Source organism: Orcinus orca, chromosome 7 (genome assembly GCF_937001465.1).
Source record: "Orcinus orca chromosome 7, mOrcOrc1.1, whole genome shotgun sequence".
Lineage (NCBI taxonomy): Eukaryota > Metazoa > Chordata > Mammalia > Artiodactyla > Delphinidae > Orcinus > Orcinus orca.
Genome location: NC_064565.1, coordinates 38,753,822 through 38,773,969, shown reverse-complemented (window position 1 = coordinate 38,773,969; position 20,148 = coordinate 38,753,822). Strand labels below are relative to the sequence as shown.

Genomic DNA, 20,148 nt, shown 5'->3' with positions numbered 1-20,148 from the left:
TGCATTGGAAGAATCAACATTGTGAAAATGACTATACTACCCAAAGCAATCTACAGATTCAATGCAATCCCTATCAAACTACCAGTGGCATTATTCACAGAACTAGAACAAAAAATTTCACAATTTGTATGGAAACACAAAAGACCCCAAATAGCCAAAGCAACCCTGAGAAAGAAAAATGGAGCTGTACGAATCAGGCTCCCTGACTTCAGACTATACTACAAAGTTACAGTAATCAGACAGTATGGTACTGGCACAAAAGCAGAAATATAGATCAGTGGAACAGGATAGAAAGACCAGAGATAAACCCACACACCTATGGTCACCTTATCTTTGATAAAGGAGGCAAGAATATACAATAGAGAAAAGACAGCCTCTTCAATAAGTGGTGCTGGGAAAACTGGACAGCTACATGTAAAAGAATGAAATTAGAACACTACCTAACACCATACACAAAGATAAACTCAAAATGGATTAAAGACCTAAATGTAAGGGCAGACACTATAACACTCTTGAGGAAAACATAGGCAGAACACTCCATAACAGCAAGATCCTTTTTGACCCACCTCCTAGAGAAATGGAAATAAAAACAAAAATAAACAAATGGGACCTAATGAAACTTAAAAGCTTTTGCACAGCAAAGGAAACCATAAACACAACCAAAAGACAATCCTCAGAATGGGAGAAAATATTTGCAAATGAAGCAACTGACAAATGATTAATCTCCAAAATATACAAGCAGCTCATGCAGCTCAATATCAAAAAAACAAAGAACCCAATCCAAAAATGGGCAGAAGACCTAAATAGACATTTCTCCAAAGAAGATATACAGATTACCAACAAACACATGAAAGGATGCTCAACATCACTAATCATTAGAGAAATGCAAATCAAAACTACAATGAGGTATCACCTCACAGCGGTCAGAATGGCCATCATTAAAAAGCTACAAACAATAAATGCTGGAGAGGGTGTGGAGAAAAGGGAAACCTCTTGCACTGGTGGTGGGAATGTAAATTGATACAGCCACTATGGAGAACAGTATGGAGGTTCCTCAAAAAACTAAAAATAGAACTACCATATGACCCAGCAATCCCACTACTGGGCATATACCCTGAGAAAACCATAATTCTAAAAGAGTCATGTACCACAATGTTCACTGCAGCTCTGTTTACAATAGCCAGGACATGGAAGCAACCTAAGTGTCCATCGACAGATGAATGGCACATATATACAATGGAATATTACTCAGCCATAAAAAGAAACGAAATTGAGTTATTTGTAGTGAGGTGGATGGACCTAGAGACTGTCTTACAGAGTGAAGTAAGTCAGAAAGAGATTAACAATACCGTATGCTAACACATATATATATGCAATAAAAAAAAATGGTTCTGAAGAACTTAGGGGCAGGACAGGAATAAAGATGCAGACATAGAGAATGCACTTGAGGACACGGTGAGGGGGAAGGGTAAGCTGGGATGAAGTGAGAGAGTGGCATGGACAGATATACACTACCAAATGTAAAATAGATAGGTAGTGGGAAGCAGTCACACAGCACAGGGAGATCAGCCTGATGCTTTGTGTTCACCTAGAGAGGTGGGATAGGGAAGGTGGGAGGGAGATGCAAGAGGGAAGAGATATGGGGATGTACGTATATGTATAGCTGATTCACTCTGTTATACAGCAGAAACTAACAAACCATTGTAAAGCAAATATACTCCAATAAAGATGTTAAAAAAAAATTTAGGATGTCCTTAATGAATCTAGTCCGTCATGGCAAGATGTCTTGCTTTTCACAGCTGTTCATTCATGTTCTCTAAGGAAGTAGCTTAGGTAAATAACTAAATATCAAAACCAGGAAGATGCCTCTCAAGTTTTTTTAGACATAGTACATGGCTTTGTAAAAGAAACATGACTGAAGAACCAAGGTCATCTGACAGAAAAGGTAAGACATAAAAATAAACCAAACTAACTTAAAAACTTTCCAAATATTGAACAAGGGTTTCTGGGTCTTACATTGCCTAATTTTATAGGTGCTAGATATGAAGTCTTAGACAAGCTTGCTTGAATATTCTTCTACTGTTAGAGATACGTATTATTGTAAACAACAAAGAGATTGAAATAAAAGCTCTGAAAGAAATGTTATTTTCTTAAAGAAATCTCTTCTAAACAAGCTGTACATGTGAAAAAATATATTGGGATTAATTCAGGCATTAACTATGCATACCTTTAATAAGAACTGAGATATATTATTGCTTACAATGGGGACATCAGCTATTCGAAATGCTTTACTTGTAAATAGTCTAGTCTTTAAAAAGCTCTATAAGGTAGGTAATGAAATCAGTGAAACCCAGTTTTACAGATGAGGAAACTCAGGTGCACAGAAGTTAAAGTTGCTCAAGTTCACACAACTGGAAAGAAGAAACACTGTTTAATAAAAAGTAGAAGAGCTGATAATATAACTGAAGGATATTTTAGTTACTGCAGTCTTTATATGATGTAAATTCTAAAATACAAAATGTTAAATCCAATGTAAAAATGGAGTACTGAGTATTTTTAATTCAACAATTTAAACACTGCCCCAAACAAACCAGAAACAGAAGGGAACTGCCTCAACTTGATACAGGGCATCATGAAAAACCCACAGCTATCATCATACTTAATGATGAGAGACTGCATGCTTTCTCTCCAAATCAGGAACAAGTCTTTTGCCCCTTGTATACAATATGATACTAGAGTTTCTAGGTAGGGCAATTAGGCAAGAAAAAGGAGAAAAAAAGAAAAAAGAAAGGAGAGCCAGATTTCAAAGGAAAAAGTAAACTGATCTTTATTTACAGAGGACATGATTTTTTTAATATGTAGAAAATCCTAAGGAATCCACCACAGAAACTACTAGAATAAGTGAGTTCAGTAAGACACCAGGATAAAAGACCAATATACAAAAGTCAGCTGTACATCAATACACTAGCAATGAACAATCTGAAAGTGAAATTAAGAAAACAATTCTATTTACAAGAGCCTGAAAAGAAAATACTTAGAAATAAACTTCTAAAAAGTATAAGACTTAAGCTTTAAATTTTTAAAACTACAAAATATTAAGATATTAAAGAAAACCTAAATAAGTTGAAGAATACGGCATACTTCTGAATCAGAAGACTTACCATTATTAAGACAGTAACAGTAATATTCCTGAAATTGTCTACAGAATAAATGCAAACACTATCAAATAATCTATCAAATTCTGCAGAACTGACAAGCTGATTAGGATTTCAAATGGAAATGCAAGAATAACCAAAATAATCTTGAAAAAGAATAACAAAGTAGAGAACCGACACTTCACAAAATGAAAACAATGTGATAATGGCACAAGAATACAGGTGTAGATTAATGGAACAGATCCAAGAGTCAAGAAATAAATCCTTACATTTACGGTCAACTGGTTTTTGACAAGGATTCTAAGACCATTCAATGGTGAAATAATAGTCTTTTCAACAAACAATGCTGGGTGTAATCAAATATCCATATGAAAAAGAAAAAAGTGGACCACTTCCTTATATCATACACAAACATTAACTCTAAATGGGTCACATAGTTTGCTGTAAGAGATATATTATAAAACTTTAAAAGAAAAGATAGGAATAAGTGTTTGCGACCTTGGGACAGGCAAAGCCTTCTTTAGATACGACACCAAAAACACAAGCAATAAAAGAAAAATAAAGTTAGACTTCACCAATATTAGGAACTTTTGTGTTATAAAGAATACCATCAAGAAAGTGAAAAGACAACCCACAGAATGGGAGAAAATATCTGTAAATCATGTACCTAATAGGGGACAACCCAAATGTCCATCAATTGACAGATGGATAAACAAAATGTTATAACCATATACTGAAATAAATGAAAAGGAATTAGGATACATACTGTAACATAGGCAAGCATTATGTTACACGAGAGAAGCAAGTCACAAAAGACCACATATTATATGATTCTGTTTGTATGAAGTGTCCAGCATAAGCAAATCCATAGGAAAAAAATGGGTAAATTAGTGATTTCTTAGAGCTGGAGGGTGGGGAGAATAGGGAGTGACCACTAATGGGTACATGGGGTTTTTGGGGGGTAATTAAAATACTCTAAAAATTGATTGTGTTGATTATTGCACTATTCTATGAATGTATTAAAAAATCACTGAATCATACACTTTTAGTGGGTGAATTATCGATATTTGGTATAAGTTACAGCTCAATAAAACTGTTAAAATAACTTAAATATCATATTTTTACCTTATATAAATTACTTGTGAGTGAAACCTACCTTAGGTGACCTGGGGAGATGCCCCCTTTGTGAAAGAGAAAAGGTTAAAATCCTCTTTGTCATGTGCTGCCTATTTTGACCAACACCAAGCTAGAACAGTTCTACTATTAAACTATTATCAGATATAATGGTTTAATATTAATGACTGTAAAGCTAAAATGATTAACTTTTAATAGTTTTTCTTGAAAATACAATTGATTTATAACAATAATTTAATACAGCAAATTAATTCATTCCTGTAATTGGGGGCACATTTTTGAAACTAACTTATTTGGTAGAATGAGACTATGTCACCCATTGTTTTAGTCAGTCCCTGGGGACATTACATAGGTTCACTCATCTTTTGTGAATATTTACTGAGTACTGATTATGGCGGCACTGTGATAAGTGCTGGGTATTCAGTGGTGACCATTCTTTGAGGGGTATGGTGGAATAATGGTAATGCCTACTTTAGCAATAAGCAGGACAAGATGTTTTGTAGTGTTTTATGCTTTATGGTAAAGACTTCCCAGGTCTCAAACAGTTTTTTCCTGTGTCCTGGAGCAGAACCCAAATTCTCTTTTAACTAAAGATGCAGCATGCTATAAGCATGAATTTTTAATTCAATCTGTATGACTATTTTTTTTTCCTAGCTATGAGACCTTGAACAAGTTATTTAGATTCTCTGTGCCTTAATTTCTACATCAACAAAATGGGGATAATGGTTGCCCTTCATAGAAACTCCATTTTTTAATTGAAAAAGTAGAGAATAAATAGCCATAAGAAATCTATTTAAGAACTGTTATTGAAATTCTGTAGACGCTATAGCCATGTACCTTTTCATCATAATCTCCAAAGATGTTTTCACGTTGTAGAAATGCCTTTTTTCCTCCAGCTTCTCTTGTGGGTAATTACTTAAAAAAACATTAAGAGAAATGATGTTTATGGAAAATTATTTGTAAGCTATATATATTTTTTCAACTCTTTTAGGTAGTATTCTTAAACTTTCACTACCAGAAGGCTAAAAACTCAAACTATGTTATCTTATCTATATTATACAAAAACAAGGAATGACTTATTTGACCACTGTAATTTATGGAAAAGGACTGAACCTCTATTCTACAAGTTGATCATATTCAGTAATAAAAATTCCTATTTCCCAGCCAGGGAAACCCTGCAGCCAGACCTATCGATGTGCTGAAGAAGCCCAAGAGAGACAACAATACTATTAATGGAGATCTATCTACACAAATAGAAATTACTGGACATAAGAGAAAAATCAGCAGCTCAAAAGAGGAGAGCAATGTGAACAAGCTGTGCAAATGGCACCCAATAAAGAGAAACAATGCAAGAAACAAGAGAGGTGACTGAAATTTTCTAATTTTGTTTTCAGTTACATTTGAGGGGTATTGTGGAAATAAAACAAGAATAAACTCCCACAGAAAAGGAGCAATCAATAATAAAACAAAACCAAAAAAGGTTGTACTATTCTACATACTCCCCCTGGTCCATGAAATTCAGATTTTCTCTACATATTCAGGTGTTATTTTTAAACTCAACCTGAGAAGCAATCGATTAAATCCACTGTTATTTTTATTTTTAATTCTTAGATGTTTAGTTTTCAGATGTTTGCTGTTGGCAGAAAGCAATGGTAAGATTCAGAGGTCTGGCAAGGCATTTCAAAGTCAAGTAGGACTCAGGAATTCTTTGTTAAGGGAAGTTCTGTGCACTAAAGGAGTGTGGCAGACATCCCTGGCTCCTGACCACTGAATACCACCAGTAGTCCTTTCTCAATCATGGTGATAACCTAAAAAGGACCCTAGCATTTCCAATATATCCCTTGGGGGAATATACAAGGGAGCTGAGAAGGAGCAGTACTAGCCACACACACACACAAAAGAGGTAAATACTTAAATGTAGAAAATAAAAAGATCTCTAGGATAGAATACAGGATGATAATTTCATAATCTTACAGTAGAGATTTCCTTTCTTAGCATGACACAAAGACCAGAAATCATAAAAGAAAAGATTGACACACTTGACTAAACCAAAATGTAGATATGATAAATTGGGGAAACATATTTATAACTTACAAAAGGGACAAGTAAATATTCTTAATATAAAAAATTCTCCCACAAACTTAATAAAAAAGAAACTATCCAAGAGAAAAACAAACAAAAGAAATGACTAGAAAATTCACTAAAGAAGAAAATTTATATAACAATAGGGATATTTTAGCACTTATTATGTACCAGATGCAATAGGTACATAGCATCTGCCTTACATGAATTCCGTTATTAAGGAGAGGCTATAGAATTCTCAACAATTCTACAAAGTGTCTTCTAATTTCAGATCAGTATTATAGTAAGGTCAATTAGCTTGCCAAAGTTACACAGCATGTCAATGATGGAGGCTGGGTTTCAAGCTCTAATACCAGAACTCAGAGTTTTATCACTGTTTTCTACCAGTAACAATGTCACTGCTACAGGTGTATTTAATGGAATAATAAGTACACAGATGTCTGTACAAGACAATAAGTGCACTCACTATTTATAACTGAGAAAAAAGTAAATAATCTAAATAATTATCAACAAGGAATTTATTTACTAACATATAGCATATCCACCATACCATGTAATATGCAGGAATTAAAAATAGTAAGGTAATTCTATGTAGCAATATGGGAATATTTTAGTAATATGTTGGTAGATTTTTAAAAATCAACTTGCAAAACAGAATTAGAGTATGATCTCATGTTATTTTTATTATTTACAATAATTAGTAAAAACATCCCCCTTTTGGAAAAAAAAGAAGGGAAAACTACATTTAACAAATCATTTCCTATATAAGCTCATAGGTTTTATATATTGGTAAAATGTCTTATGCTGTTACATAGGTATTACCTTCAATTTATACTGGAAATTTCTGATATGTTATTCCTAATGACAGCAGGTAATAACTAACTTATTCTCACCTCTAAACAATTAACCAACAATTTTAAAGCTTGCTAAGAGATTATCTAGAGTACTCATAGTATTTAAGCCAGCCACCTTCCTTATTGGTTTTCTCTAAAAATTCCATTAAGCTCTTTCAGGATAGAGTACTTTAAAAAAAAGTTGTTGAGCAACATGTATCAAAAATTTTAAAATTTCAATCCTCTTTGATCTAGCAATAGCTAGATTTTTCATTCAAAAGAAATTGTGACCACAGATTTATTTCATCAGTATCATCAGAGCACTAGTATAATAAAAAATTTATATCAATCACAGGAAGCTGTTTAAATAAGTCATGGAACAACTACACAATATTATACAGCCATATAAAATAATAGTGCAGAAAAAATTAAATAACCTGGAAAGAGGTCCACAGTATATTGTTAATGACAAAATTCAAGTAACAAAGTGGCATATACAACATGAACTCATCTCAAAACTAGAAATCCCTAAAGAGAAAGATCTGGGAGGGTAAGCACCAAAGTGATTATCTCTGGATGGTGTAATTACATGTGATTTTAATTTTCCTCTTCTATATTTTCTAAAAGAAAAAATATTACATTTGTAATAACAAAATTAGTAGTTGAAAAAATTGAAAAGAATCAAAATTGTGTGCTGTGTTATATTTACCATATGGTATATAGTCATCTTCAGATTATTCATAGAGAGGGGAAAAATGGGGTACAAAAGCAAAGTGATGATCATTTATTAACCCAGTTCACCATCTTGTCCTACTTTTCCTAGCAGCCTCTTCCATGCTAAAAATTGGCTGTCACAACAGAATAAGGTGTACTTAGGCTACTCACATTCCACTGCAACACAGAAAGTAGTGAATGGGTCCTCCACGCATGTCATTTTAAGTTCCTCTATCCTCTAACAAAACTGGGGATGTCAACAACATTTTAATTAGAGATTGGAAGCTGTTAACAGTAAATGCCAAAAATATCAACAGTACAAGTTTGAGAGTAGTTACTATAAATCAGAAAGTTTTCCACAAGGTAATATTCCCAGCAGATGAAATACAATGTACCAATTTTTTAAGAGTTAAACTTTATGTGCAAAAGGGAAGCATCAATCATTGAAAGAATTATTATGAGAATTAAGAAGATGCTCTAAAGTCATACCACCTATTTCTCAACCAACCCCAACCTCACCTGAGGTATTACAGATGGATAGAACGTGATAAAACCAGCAAGATTTTTAGCTATGGTTTGAAAATGCACAGCTGCAGATGCCATACAATAGAGGGTCCAACTCATTGTATGCTAGAGTAGAAGTAATATTGGTGATTGTTTTCTACATATCTGGTCTAATAAAACTTTTAGATTACCAAACTGATACCTCAATTTTAGAGCTAGTCAGAGGCAGAACTGGGCCTCCAAGGATTTCTGAGTCTAACTGAAAGAATTTTTAAAATTCCAAGTTCAGCACTATAATAATAGACAAAATGAGATAGACAAGCCATAAACAGAATTATCATGGGGATTAGATTTAAATACAAATCAGTATAATTGGGTGGCAAAGTAGATAATGACTCAATGATAAGCATTTAAAAATTGTAAAATTTTAAGAGAAGAAACAGCACTTTAGACTCTTTTTATTAAGTATTAGAGACCACGAACTACAAAGAGGCTCATGTGATAATTCCTCATGCTTTTTTTTATTTTGAAATGTGTGAAAAATTCATAAAGACATTCATTTTGCACCCAGTAGAAAGTATTTGGTGCAAAGGTTTGCTAGGCCAGTTTAGAAAAACAATTCAAGAGAAGCTAATAAATGGTATAGTTTTTTAAAGAAAGAAAGAGCATTTTAGTTCAGGATATTTATGACAGAGCAGAACCTCCAATAAAAAATATACATGCTGAGGAGATTCCTTGGAGAACAGGATTTCAGTAGAGACATTAAAGGTTCTCACAAATGAGTATGTGTACACATACTCACACACACACACACACACACAAAATTTCTTATATAGGCTGAAAAAAAATGAATCAAAACAAATTGTTAGAGAAACAAATTGTTCTCTTTTACTACTAAAGAGATACAGTTGTAGATACAGAATAGCTAAATTTAAATTCTGTGACACTATACATCAAAGTTACAAAAATATATTTCACTTTTCCAAGATCTCTGAAAACTTGCAAACTTAAGGAAAGTTCCAATAATAGTACCTCCAGAGAACACCTAATAACTTCCACCTAGTTTAACATATTTTTAACCACTTGCCACATTTGCCCTCCCCCCTTTATGGGTATGTGCTTGTGTGTCTGCATATCTGTATCTATACATACACTTTTTTTTTTGCTGAACTATTTGAGAGTTACTTGTACATACTGCAGCACTTGATTGATGTATACTCTTCAGTATGTATCACCCAAGAATAATGATACTCTCTACACAATTGTGATAATATAATTATCACATGCAGGACACTTTACATTGATAATATGATATAATTTATAATCCATATTTCTATTTTACCATTTGTCTCCCAAGCCATTTGCCTTTTGTTGGTTTTACTGTTTTGTTTTTTTTTTCAAATTATGATCCAATCAATCTTCATTCTCCTTTCATCTAGAGCAATTCTCCAATCTTGTCTAGTTTTTCACATCACTGACATTTTGGAAGTCTAGATCACTTGTTTCTCAGACTATTTCTCGATTTGAATCTGTCTGGTTAATTCCTCACGAATAGATTTAGGTTAAACATTATTGGCAGGACTATAACAAAGGTGCATCTTTTCCTTCTGAGGTGCAACATATTAGGAAGCACATGATGCCACACTGTCCTTTATTGGTGTTTTGAAGTTTAATCATATGGTTAAGATGGTAGCTGCCAGATTTCTCCATTTTACAGGTAATATTCTAATTAATAAGTGACCTGTGAGGTGATACTTGGAGACCATGTGAATACCCTGCTTCCAAGCAGTCTTTTTACCCAATAATTTTAGCATCAACTGGTGACTGAGGCCTTAATTATTACAATCGTTGTAAAGAAAAGTGATTTTCCATTTCTTTTATCCTTTCTACATTTGTTAGATGGCATTCTGTAAAAAGGCACTTTCCCTTCATCCATTCTTCTCTCTAATTTCTTTTATGTATCAGTGTGGACTTACAGATTATTGTTTTTAATTCGGTGTGTTACAATCCATTTCTACCATTATTTTTTTGATTTGGGACATAATTGTCTCAAATATGTTCAGAGGGAGCCCCCTTAAAGCTAGCTCCTATGCTCTTTGGACACGTCTGTTCAGTTTTTAAGCCTGTTCCAAAATACATTTAAAAATAATGACATTTCAAAACAAAAGTCAATATTATATCAAATAGAACTCTACTAGAAGTACTCCCTCCAAACTCAGGAATAAAAATAAGGATATTAATTATTACCAATATTATTCAAAGTGGTTTTGAATATATTTTACATATGTAAAACAACAGAAAAAGAAACATAAGGAATTAATATAACATAGGAAGAGGTAAGATATTATTTTGATGAAATGTACACTATGAAATCTAAAAGAATCAGTGCAGAAATTATAGCATTAATGAGTAGCAATTTTTCCAGATGTAAGTTAAACATGCTAAAGTAATATCATCAAGTTACAACTAGGTAGAAAATAGAAAGGAAGAAGAGACTTCATTCCAAATAATGAGGAAAAACTGCATTATTTGGAATGTAATTTAATAAGAGCTGCATTTAATCTCTATGAAGACAACCATTAAACCTAATTAGTATATTTAAACTATGACCTAAATAAATGGAGACATGTTCTTGAATGGGTGGCCATAATATTATAAAATGAGTTTTTTAGTTAAACATAGTGGATTAAACATATGTTCCTTTCTACTCCTTCCTGAAACACCATTTAAAAGATAGTAAATGTATATATACATTTTAAATTATAATACTATAAGAAAAAAAAAGAAAGGAGACAAAACAGATAGAAGGTATCAATATACTTTTTGAAACTGGAAACTGAATTGATTAAAAATAACCCAAAGGGTGAGAAAGGTAAGGGAGAAAGAGAAGGAGGTAGGCGGGAAGCAGGGGAGGAAGGGAGGGGAAGAGAGAGAGACAGAGAAGGCAGTTTTATCGCAGAACTTCAGAAAAGCTAAGGAATTGTATTTCTGGATAGAAGGGTATAATAAGGTAGGGCTTCGTTCACAATTTTTTAAAAGAGGATGCCATACTGATCTTCCCTACTCTGGAGCCAGGTGACTACTTAAATAGTTGACTCAAGTTTTATTCCGTAAAAGTTTGAACCAAGAGGCTTTAGATTATGAGTCACCAAAAAGAGTTGAGAGTGGAATAATTTGTCTTATTTAACAACTGGGATAAAGTAAAGGTTTATTACACCACTCCCTTTCCTCCGTTTCCACTGATTGCCTCCCAGAATTCTGGCATACAGGGTTTTCCTCCAGAGACAAGATACTGGAAAATTCCTCTCTGAGTAATCTGAACTGCCTAAGAGTAAATACCTGCAGATACTGACATTTGGTGACCTCCCAACAAAGAGATCAGTTCATCGTGCATTCAAAGCTCAGTGAAGCTCTCCAATCAACAAGCTCTGCTCATAGTACACAGAGATAGGAATTCAAACCACATAAACAGAAAAACTGAACGTGGAGAAACATACATTCAGGGAACAGAAGAAACTTCAAAAAATGTATTTAAAAACCTCACAGAAATAAGAAACTATATTGTATCCAGGAAGCAAGAATCAGAAGCTATAAAAAAAGAAACTCTCAGAGAACAAGATCGATCAATGAAAAAAAAAAGGCAGAGTTTTAAAGTGGATTCAAATATAAAGCTAAAAACTCTTCCCTAAGGTAGAAACAAAATGATAGAGAAATGAACAATAGGAAACAAAAGATACGACAGTAAGAGTATAAGAGGTCCGGTATCCAAATAAAAGGAGTTCCAAGGATACAACAACAACAACAACAACAACACAACATGGTCAATAACAGCAAATTAGAAGACAGGAAACCATCAAAGAAATAAAACATGAAAAATCTGCAAATGGAATACCCAGGTCAAAGGATGAAAACTGAGCAAACAACAAGGTGAATCATTAAGAGAGTAGAAAGCACTGAGGAAGAAGAGAAGGTTCTAAAAGATTCCAGAGACTGGGCAGGGAGAACTCCTGTGCCTAAGATGAGACTCTGAAAGGTTACTGTTCTTTTAACAACAATACTAGAAACTAAAAGATAATGGTCTCAAAAACTCTGAAATAGATATGGGATTCAGGAAACTGAATTAGAACTATTTTTCATCCCTGCTAATATTTCCTGTTAATGATTACGGAGCACAATTTTACAAACTTTAATGGAAAAAGCTTAGATAAATCAGACATACAATCAGACAAACCTGGATTGAACTCTAGCTCAACTTCTCACTAGATTTGTAATCAATGGGTTATTTAGCTTCATTTTCATAAGAGAATAATAATGCCTAACTCATAGAATTGTTCAAAGATTATACATAACTTTTATGAAACACCAAAAAGGTATTTGATAATGTGTTACCATTATTTTCAGAACTATCATTTGTATTATTTAATTGAAGTGCTAGCTGTAATAGATAAATGCTAAAAAAAGTAAATATTTAAACAATTGTAGAAAATATGTTAAATTTTAGTAATTAAATAAACAGAATATCAATATGATGTGGTCATCAAATAGATCACTGCAAAGCTATGTAGAAACATGGAAAAATAGAAATTGTCAAAGAAAATGTCAGATTATAAAATATATGTACATAATAATTTTAACTACATAAAAATATATATGCCTAAGCATTAGAATTGAAAAGTCAATATACAGAAATATAAATAGTTTTATTAGAGTACTGGCATCTTGAATTATGATTCTTATTTAAGAATTTACTTAACAGCATGTTATCTATTTTTAATAGTGTTCAGATCACTGTAGAAACTACGAATAAGTAAAAAGAAAATGTGTTAATAATCACCCCAAACCTCATGCCCAAGAGCTATTAATTTTGACTTTTGCAATGGATTATGATTATATATATACACACCATTGTTTTTTAAAAATTAGATTGTATATTTTAACTTGCAACCGTCTCTGTTTCCCCTCAACAAATTACCACAAACTTCTTTTGATGGCATTCAAAGAAATCTTTTAAAATTGCATTTAGCATTTCATTATTTGGATGTTTCACACTCAACTCAACCCATTCTCTTATTGTGAGGTAAATGTTTGTTTCCAATATTTTAATTTTCTGTAAAGTGATGTAATGTCCACTCTTATGGCTAAATCTCTATACATACCTTTAATTGTTTTTATAAATTTGTAGAAGCGAAATTTATGTGTCATAAATATAAATCTTTTAACTTGGATATACACTGCCAAACTGCTCTGCACAGGAGTTGTAGCAATTAACATCTTTGCCAATAAGAGATAAGAAAGTTTCTGGATTTTTGAATGCTTGTTAATTTGGGTTTTCAAATTCTGTTTCCTTCCTTCTTCCTTTCTTTTCTTCTTAACTTTTCTAATTTGATAAGAAAAACGGTACTGTATAGTTACTTCTATCAGTATTTCTTGGATCACTAATGATTTTAAATATTTGAAACATTCATGTCTGTGTATGTCTGCTGTCCAAATTTCTTGAAGCACCATGCTCAGAGTCAGTTTGGGACTTTAGTCTTGGCTTTGCCATTTACAAGCTGTATAACGGACTTCTATATCCTGTAACACGAGTATCACCTGAAAACAACTAAAATAAAATAAGAAATATAAAAAATACTTAAATGATCCCATGAGGTAAGAAAAAAAGTAAGGAATTCTGGGGACAAGACTAAGTGAAGACTGGTATTCAGAGTGGTAAGGTAAGCACTTGAGTTGTCTTTTGTCTTAAGAATATTTGCTGAATCAGCTGAAGTTGAGTATTAATTTTTGAGGCCTCAAAAGGTAGGATGTCTAACAGCAGACCCCACCCCCCAAGAGTGCTGGGGCCACAAAGCACTACTCACTTAGTATAAGAGTTAGTTAGACACAATAATGATGATCATGATAATAATAGGAAACACTTATAGAACTTACTGCATTCTAAGTGCTTCAAAGATATTAATTCATTTTATCCTCAGAAAACCCATAAAAAGGGCACCATTATAATCTTTATCTTAGAGATCAAGACACTGAAGAACAGAAAGGTTAAGTAATTTGTTCAAGGTTAGCAGTAGAGCCAAAATGCATATTCAGACAGTCTGGGTCTAGGCACAATGCTCTTAAGCATTATGCCATAACACCCCCACCCTCTTGCTTCCTTCCCTAAGAGGAAATGTAAGGGAAATTGCCTATACAGAACTTTGACACTGGATGGATGGGAAAAATAAGTCCTCTCTGATAATTTGTAATCACGAGCTAACCCTCACTGCAGTCTGCAGTCTGAAGTCTCACTACTCTTTTGCTCCACAAAATCTCAAGCCAAGATTTTAAAGTGGTCCTATATTAATAGTATCATACTAATACTGTCAGGCATCTGATAGAAACGAATGTACACCTTGAAACACAGGTATCAAAATACTTTCACATGTAAAATTCAAAGAAAAATGAGTAGCTCAAGATTTTAAAAATCATTTAAATATATTAAAAAACAAGGCATCATATGTAAAACAAATAAACAACGTATGGCAGAATCCCTCCTAAGAAGTTGCCAGGTATTAGAATTACTGCACATACAATAAATATGTTTAATATGTTTCAAGAAGTAAAAAGTTTAACAATGTAAGAAAAGATGAATTCTGAAAAAAGAGAATTTTTAAAAATGCAAAGTATGATAAAGCAAAAGAAGTCAATCAATAGGTTAAACAGTAACTTCAAAATAGTTGAAATGAGAATTAGAGAACTGTAATCGAGAAATGAATATATTATGTCAGATGTAATCCTGAGACATAAAGAGGCATGGAAAATATTGCAAACAGATCTCATGTACATCTGAATTAAAGCTCTAGCAAAGACAGAAAGAGGTAGAGGATATATTGGAAGAGTGAAACTGTTAATACAAGAAAAAGAAAAGACATCAAAAGCAAACAGAAAAAAAAGATAAATTACATTCAAAGGACTGACAGACCAATAATTAAACTTTTGAAAGAAAAAGAATCCACAAGACAGTGAAATAATAACTTTAATGGGCTAAAAGAAATTAACCTAGTAACCTAGAAGTTTATACCCAATAAAATTCTTCTAACAATGAGAGTGAAATAAGGTCATTTAGAGATAAAGACTGAGAGTGTTTATCACTCTCATGTCCTCATTGAATTTATTTTCAATCAAAAGTTCTGAAATGCCTAAAGAATGATGAGGTGAAAAAAAGTGGTAAATATAAACAATATTAACATTATAAAATAGGATATTTATTTCTTACAGAATTAAAAACATAAGCAAAAATATATAAATTTGAAAAAGGTAAGCAGAGTTAAAATATTCTCTTCTAAGGTCTTTTTGTTTGGGTAGAGAGTAAAGGTATGTATATAATTTAAACAGTATACATGATAACATTTCTAGGGTAAGCAAGTATAACCTCCAAACCAGTAGGAAAAAAAATGAATGAGAAAAAAATAGTGAAGAATGCACAAAGAAGTCAATAAAAGAAAGAAAGAGAAACAAAGAAATGATGGGAAAATAAATATACCAAATTAAATGGCAGAAATAAACCCAAATACATCAGTAATTACAATAAACGTAAACTGGCTGTATAGTCTAGTTAAAAGATAAAAATTGTCAGATTGGATTTAAAAAAACTTAGCTATATTGTTCTCTTTTCAAAAGATACATCCATAACATAAATAAAAGTACAAAATGAAAAAAGATATTAATACAAATATCAAAATTATATTAATATAAGGAAAAAAGCATTATTAGAAATAAAGAGGATCATTGTTAAATGATAAAAAGTTTACTTCTTCAGGAAAATATAACAATAACAAAGTTGTACACAGCTAACGATCTCAAAATATACAAAGCAAAACTTGACAAGAAAAACTAAACAAACGATGTAAAATGGGAGCTTTATAGTTTAGCTTAGTAACTGAAAGGTCAAGAAGACAACGTCATAAGAACATAAAAGATTTGAACAATTACCCTTATCTAATGGACATATGTATAAAATGATACCCAGAGCTGTAAAATACACGTTATTTTCAAGTACATTTCCAAAATAGAACATTTCAAAAGCTGATCACAAACTAGGCCACAAAAATAAGGCTCAGCAAGTTAAATAATTGATATTATACAAACCACATTCTTTAACAACAATGAGATTAAGATAGAATTTAATAACAAAAAGATAACTAGAAATAATTCAATTGTTTTGAAAATAAGCAGCATACTTCTAAATAACTCGAAATGGAAATTGGAACTAAATATTCAGAACTAAGTGACAACCTAATATGAAAACCTGTGGTATATGTGAAAATCAATAACTGAAGAGAATTTTATAACCTTAAATGCCTACTATGGAAAAGGATGAAAATTAGTGACCTGAGAATCCAATAAAACAGGCTTTATAAAAGAAACACAATACACTTTAAAAAAAAAAAAAAGAAAAAAACAGGAGTTGAAAAAAGCAAAGGACAAGAAATAATTAAAATAAAAACCCAGAAACTGATGAACCAGAAAATAAAGATAAAATAGAGGTGACGGGAAAGCTAAAAATTGACTCTCTGAAAAGCGTAAAACTTCAAACCTCTGGATAGATTCATTAAAAAGTTGTAAGGAAGAAAGGAAGAAAAAAAGGGAGGGAGGGAGGAAGCGAGGAAGAGAAGGAGGAAGGGCAGGCATGCAGAAATAGCTAGTGTCAGAAACTACATAACTACAGATGCTGCAGACATTAAAATAATAAGAGCATATTAAAATAGCTTCATGCCAATACATTTGAAGACAGATGAAATGAACAAACTAGAAAAATATAGCTTACTGCCACTGATTCAAGATTAAATAGAAAATTCTGAACAAAACTACTAAAGAAATTGAATCAACAGTAAAAATCTCCTCACAAATAAAATTCCACATTCAGCTGTACAATCTAAGGTGTTATTTAACCTCTATGATTCTTCGTTTACTTATTTATGATATCCCATATTATCTCGTAAGTATTATGCTATCTCACAAGCAATTTAATTTGAAGATTATATAAAAAAGTACATAAGGCAATCTGTGAACTCTAAGGTGTTATAAAAACTATAAATATTATTCACTCAATTTTAGATTAAAATCAGAAAGCCCATAACTTTAAAAAGACACATTCCAAAGAATCTTCCACAAAGTAAAATTTTCTCCAAAAGGCAAATCTTATTTTGCTACTGCATCCACTAAATACCTAATGATACATTCTTTGGGAGGAAAACTGGCCACAAAATAATACAACTGCAAATTAAAAATTCTGAAAAAATTTAGAGTAACCTTTACAAATAGTCAATATTGTGTGTTAAAAACTTAATGACAAAGTTACAAAATGTAGTTTAAGTAGTAACTATTTTTTGTTTAGTGCAATAGGTTAAAGATCCAAAGAAACAAAAAATAATATTGCAGAATGGGATGAAGAAGCATAACAAGACAATGTTTCATGGGTAATGAGTTAATGCTTTTTCCTTGTGAAACATAACCTTCTATGAATGTGCGCTTCATAAAATACCTATAAATCTATTCATATTCATCTTTTCATGTATGCTTTCATTCAACAAAGATGTTAGTGCCTACCAGGTATGAGGCACAAGTTTAGATGTTGAGGATACAAAGATGAAAAGCAGTGAAGCTCACAACAATTTTACAGTCCAGTGAAGGAGAGAGAGATATATAAAGAGAAGTACCTGAGTATGCACAGGATACTACAGATGTTCACAGAGGAGGTACACCTAATGCAAAATGAAAAGATCGGAGAATGTCCGCAGAAGGGATGACTTCTAAGCTGTGTATGAGAGAAGAAATTAGAGTTAGCTAGGGGGAGACGGCTGGCCATTCCAGGAGGAGGGAACTCAGGCCACTGCTGTCACAGCTCCTCATGCTCCCTCTTACAACCTCATCATGCATTAATATGTTACATTACACTGGTCAAGCATGGCACCTGTCACAAAAATTATTTCATAAAGAACAGGATTTTAAATTTACTATTGGATAATGCTAAAAATGAGCTTTAATAATGTGAGTTATATAATGTGTTTAAATTATTCTAACTCTGGCAAGATACCTTAAATTTATTTTGAAATCAAACTTTAGACATCCATGTTTGACTAAAATACAGTGAAATTTAAAAAAAAATCATGCCCATGTTGTTTCAGTTTTCCATATAGTGACATAGCTAGAAATTATAAGAAGCCAAGGGATGTGTGACGGGATGGGAAAGTCGGGGGAAAGTCGGGCGTATCTCTGGTCCAGAACAAAGAAAGGGCACTTCACTGAATTCTGAGGCTACCTTTCCAAACTATTCCATGTACTAACTTGCCACCTTAGTATGCAGCATGTATCAGAACGTCAACAGCTTATGTGTTTTCCTGAAAAGGTTCCCTGAACTAAGGCCACTATCCTGGGCTCTTCTTCTAGGACTGATTGGCTTTGGGGATTGTTTCTTATATCACTACTTCTATCTTAACTTTTCTATAACTCCAGTAACATTTACCCATGAACCACTAAATTAAATATTAAAGTATTTTCAAGGCCATAATGTTTTCAATTACATTAATTTTGATCTCTGTAAGAAATGTACTCTACCATTAGGGATAGCTGTTACTCTGAAGAGGAAAAAAGTCACTGATGGAAAGCAAAATAATAGAAAGATCAAGTAGTAAGTAGCAACACAGTTGGGGCTGTGTTTGGCTTTGGTACAGTAAAGAAAAAGTTGATAATGTACATTTTATTTTCTTCATGCTGCTTACATGGATACATGAGGAATTTATTCTAAGGCAACAGTCTGATTTCTCACAGAATGCTGTATTTTCTTACAGGAACTTATATTCTGATTAAATTTTTCCCATCTATCTTGGTGAGTAGGAATGTTCTAGTCTTATACAACATAATAAATCATGCTTTTCATAGTTTCTTTTGTCTGACTTTAAAATTTCTTTGATTTGCCAATGAACAGACTGTGAGCTCCTAGTAGGGCCAATGTTCTGTTCTTATAAGTCTTCTGCTTTGTAAATGCCTACTACAAACAATCCAGGTTTATATATTCAGCTAGCTGAATAAAACAAGCGATTCTGATCACTCACATAAATGTTACATCAAAATCAAAATACTCAGCTGAGAAACATTACAGAAAAACTACAGGTACTGATACTAAATTGAAAGAACTCAGCATTTGGAGTTAGACAGATCTGGCTAGAATCTTATTGTCACTACTATGTCATAGCTGTGTAACAGACAAGCTACTTCATTTCTTCTAGCCTTTTGCTTTCTTCTCGAAATAAACAGAATAACATACACTCTTCAGAGGATTAAATGAGGTAACAAATGTACAGCAACTAGCAAAAAATAGTGGACATTACCATTTTCAACTCTGCTTTTTATCAAAGTAGATGGGGAGGTCTTTCTTAGGTCAGTGACTTTGAGATTTGGCTGAAGTAGATGAAAGCAATATCCTGTTTAACTTCATGCCCAGATCAACCTTGTTCCTACAATATTTTTGAGGCAGAAGAAAGGAGGATGGGATGGATTAGAACAGCAAACTTGAAAACAAGACTAGATACATGACTTTTAAACATTTTCCTTCTAATTTAATTCAGGCCCACCTGGATCACTTTAAATTGGAGGATTCTGTGAATGGTTAAGATAGGCTAAGTGAAACAACAAAGAGCTTGATTTGCATTTATGGGTATGTATTATGTATGTATATAGAGAGTGTTCAA

At 32.7% G+C, this 20,148-nt stretch overlaps 1 protein-coding gene across 6 annotated transcripts in view; it reads right to left on the bottom strand.

Moving 5' to 3' along the window:
* Nucleotides 1–20,148, bottom strand: part of MBD5 (methyl-CpG binding domain protein 5) — a 402,382-nt gene that overhangs the window by 313,960 nt on the left and 68,274 nt on the right. For 3 of the 6 annotated variants that reach the window (XM_033425309.2, XM_033425314.2, XM_033425311.2), the window contains exons 2-3: nt 19,789–19,914; nt 18,118–18,215 (exon numbers count right to left, since the gene is read on the bottom strand). The exons of 1 other annotated variant lie outside the window; for it this stretch is intronic. The gene's annotated coding sequence lies outside the window, so the exon portion shown is untranslated. Of the gene's footprint in view, nt 1–5,126; nt 5,205–8,089; nt 8,166–18,117; nt 18,216–19,788; nt 19,915–20,148 lie in introns of all 6 variants that reach the window. 2 more of the 6 variants (XM_033425310.2, XM_049712485.1) reach the window with 2 other exon arrangements.